Here is a 4,304-nt window from a genome sequence, read left to right on the forward strand (position 1 = left end):
CCACAGGTTATCACTAAGAAAGATGGTACACCTGGGCTTGAAATGCCATTCTCAGATTTCCTCCCAAACTTGCCATTTTTTGGCAATGACAAACCACAGAGACTGCAACCTCCAGCCAAGCCTCAGGCTCATGACATTCCACCTAGGCTGCCATCATTTCTCTCATCCTTTTTGTCTGGTGCTCGACCTCATTCCAGACCAGAGAAGGGCTCTCCAGTGAGGCAGAGGCCTTTGAACAGGCATATGTTCCTACCTCGACGTCCTCCAACTGCTCCTCCACCCCCTGTCACCAAGCTCACTCCTCCAGCCACCAGGATTCCCACACGCGCCGTACCAGCAGCTATTGTGACTTCTCTTTCACCAACCTTTACACCACCACCTCCACCAGTATCTTATGTACCTCATAAGCCCATAGACCAAGAAACACCAAATGTTTTGCCAAACTCAGTGAACCCGAGTGGATTGTCAGTGGCAGGACCGATTCCAGTGCCTGTATTTGTTTCTGTACCTCCCAAAAAAGATTCAGTTGCTGCGGCTTCACCTGCACAGTCAAGTGGGCCATCCATACATCACAAGGAATCATCACAGAAAGATCACTTGGACGAATTACACCGCCAGATTGAATCTGCTTCCACAGTTAGCAGTGGTGAATGGTGAAGGTGTATCTCAGAGTCCGAAGGATTACACCCTAATATATAAGGAATATGCAGATGCAGCATCTCATGATAACAGTAGTGACACAAACTACCATAATCATGAATACTATGATGAACTTCCTCCAGATTACATCTTAGAATACTATGACTATCAAGACTACTATGACCAACAGCTTGGAAGGGATGGCTTCTTGAAAACTGGGCCATCTAGTGAAGTAGGATTGGGCAATAGTGACTCAGACAGTTTGCACAATCGAGACCCCTCATATGCCTTTTCTAGTTTAAATGAAACAATGCATCTGATGACCACGCTGGCCTCTATGGCCCATCTGTTCCCTTCCAGCCTGAAATTTCTCCAACTTTGAGTGAGCAGGAACAAAGTGACCTTCAAATGTTGTTGCAGAATCATCAGATGGCAGCAGCACTTGCAGAGGCCAACAGCACTATTCTCAGTGTTAACAGCACACAAATAGGGGTCCCGTCCCCCACAAAAGAGGCAGGCACAGAGTTTATGGATGACCATGACTATTATGATGTTCCCCTTACTAGTCAGAGGGAAATCCATACCTTGCTCATCCTCCTCAGTCAGAACCATCTTTTCCATCTGCCCCATCCTCACCAGAACCACTTCCTCCAGCTGAGGTACATTTTGGTACCAATGATCTTGCTGTATCACATCTTTGGAACAACATCCAGTTAATCCCACTAGCACCTGAGCTTTTTTGATACCCCAGAAACTGCACCTGAGGATAACCTGAATCTGACCTCACTTTTCTATGAAGCTGTGCCTATTTCTCCAACAGAACATCCCAACATGAAGAATGACTTCACTGAGCTTCAGTGGAATAATTTTGATACAAGCATAGATCAAGTCAGTGCAGAAAATGAATTAACACCAGAAGAGGAATAGAGAATGCTAAGTTTCATGGCATATGTATTAATTGGTGCTTGTTGTGGTTTAGCCCTACTCTCTGTGGCAGGTATCATTGTCATTGTCAGATTTAAGAAGACTTGTGGATCCCGTCAGATACGTACACGTACCAGACTCACAGAACAGAATTCAACAGAGGACTCCTCCCGGCTTGATGGTGGCCCAGGAGACACTCTTACTTTAGGGGGTGAGTCGGGACACAAGTTAGGGTCGTGGTTTACTGGACGTCCTGAACATCATCTAGGTTCTGGAAAGCTACGCTCGAACATGACTCTGCCAGATGTTCATGATCTAAAAAGGGAGAAAAACAAGACCGGTAGCACACGTGATCTTCTCTCTCTTACATCTGAGTCTTCTTCCTCTTCACGTTCATCTTCTCCACGGCAAGGACGTGGGGGAGCTAGGACTGCTGGTGAGTCAAGAGCTGGAGGAACACATTCAGAAAATGAGGAACCCCGTGAATCGTGGCTTCATGGGGAGTATCGGGCTTCTCATAGTGATCTGAGCCAGACTGCAACTCAAGACCTAGCTTACATCCCCCGCCAATACCACGGAGAGATCCTCACCCCACTTCCACTCATCCTTTACACATTCCCACCAACAAGAGTCCTTTAGATACAGAACGGAATCATCCATGGAAAGTGAAGAACTGCAACAGCGGTCTTCAAGAGAACGTCCGCTATACAACTGAAAAAGCAGGAAAGGAGGATGCCCAGGAGAGAATGCATAGTGGAAGACGTCCCAAGGTATGTGGTATCTTCATTGGAGAGTGAAGAACTCAATGACCACCTAGGGCATAGTGAGCGCGAACCATGCACAACTGACAGTGAGGCAGAGGATCGCACAACACACTATGATGAAGATGAGTCACGAGACCCTTCATGTTACACAGGCCATTCTCGGGAGCTTGATGATGCCGTGGCTTCTCGTGGAGCTGCCCCAGTGACTTCTATGACCTCCCAGGAGCTTGGTGATCATCTGAGTCGTGACCTGAAGCAGTATCAGTCCCGCAGGACTCGCCAACATCAAGAGGATAAACGAGAAGCAGAGGGTGATGAGGGCAGACACGGAGAAGAATTACAACGATCCCAAAGCCAGGTATCCTTCAGTCGTGACAACGTACAGAATGAAGTCTTTTTAGAGTTCGACAATATATTTCGGCAACATGGGCAGTATCTGAGTGGAGACCCTATACCCCCAGCCTCTACACTGGGCCGTGTCTCCAGGCGTACCACCGACACACTCCTCTCTGTATCTCGCACCAACACGCCTGACTCTATTGATATGTCACATCACCATTCCTCCCACCACCGCGACCATCGCACAAGTGATCTGCCTTCTCCGCCTTCCCCGCCTACAACGCCACCAAGATTCTCTCCACCGCCAGCGCCGCCCCGACCCCCCAAACCTGGTCACCTGAGTCAGCCAGGCACCCCCTCCCCAAAGGCAAATCGCGCACGTCCTCCTTCCCCGGGGGAAGCTCCTCCTTCTCCACCGCGGCATCAGCGTCCCTCTGGCAACAGGAATAGTGAAGAAGAGCGTCTTATCTGACAAAAAGCTGTGGGGCGAAGTTTCAGACCTTAGAAGCCCTGCCTTCTGTGCTCTCCCGCGCTGATCAACCCTTGGCAAAATGCTCGAAGAGAGCTTAAAGGCGAGAGAGGGTGCCTGTGTGTGCGGCGCATCTTGAGGTGCGCCCTGTAAACGTTAACAACTCGTGTGCACACCGGTGGCATCCCTCCCTCGCTCCCTTGAGAAGCAGCAGTCCCGCACTTCGCCTGTCGGAGAAGTCCTTCTTGGTGGAGAAAGGATGAAGGAGTGCACCGTAATGGCCAGGCTTTGGCACTGGGGGTCGTCAACGTCGTCAACATGTATACTCAAGAAATATTGCAGAAGCTTCTTAGATTTCGTATAAGATGCGAAATGGCCAAGAAGCTGCAATAGGATGCCTTAATTGTACTTATTCTGGCGTAATAAGGGCTTGTGGTGGCGGTTGGTGGTGGAGGGAACACGCACTAGTGATAGGGACGAAGATTACCATTAGCTCATGCTAGTGTCTGGGTTGGCTTAGTTAACCGGCGGGATGGAGGCGTACGCGGTCGCTTGGCTCAGTGGTTCTCCGTTGCAGTGGCTGGCGAAGCCACGACCAAGCCAATTCCATCACAGTAATTGCAGTGACCGTGTATCATTGCCATTCCATTGGTTTCTATTCTATATATAAAATAACTTAGTGGTCACGGTTATCGTAGTTTGTCAACACTGTCTTAATAAAAAAAAACATTTAGTGGTGGTTTTAAAGTAAAGCCTTTGCACACCGTTATGTGATGTCATTGTCGCTTAATCACCTACCACCACCAACAGAATCCACCCGCGAGCAATTTTTCTTTGCTCCACTGAACATACTCACGCATTGGACACAGGTAGACGGGTACATCCCCCCATCCCACACACACTTATCCACCTGCACACACACTCATCCACACGCACTCATCCACACACACTCATCCACACATACTCATCCACACGCACTCATCCACACACACTCATCCACACACTCATCCATGCATACTCATCCACACACACGCACGCACGCACGGATGAGAAGCGGGAGACGAGATCCATTCTTGAGTTAGTTTTCTCTGTATTCGTGATTTTGTTAGTATCATTATCGATACTCGTTTACTGTGATTTAGCGACCACCAGTAGTCTTATTAAAGTAG

The 4,304-nt window shown here is 48.7% G+C and overlaps 1 pseudogene; it reads left to right on the top strand.

Moving 5' to 3' along the window:
* Positions 1-2,221: 2,221 nt before the first annotated feature.
* Positions 2,222-4,278, top strand: LOC119571935 (annotated as a pseudogene).
* Positions 4,279-4,304: the final 26 nt, after the last annotated feature.

Source organism: Penaeus monodon, unplaced genomic scaffold, assembly GCF_015228065.2.
Source record: "Penaeus monodon isolate SGIC_2016 unplaced genomic scaffold, NSTDA_Pmon_1 PmonScaffold_8714, whole genome shotgun sequence".
NCBI classification, from domain to species: Eukaryota; Metazoa; Arthropoda; class Malacostraca; order Decapoda; family Penaeidae; genus Penaeus; species Penaeus monodon.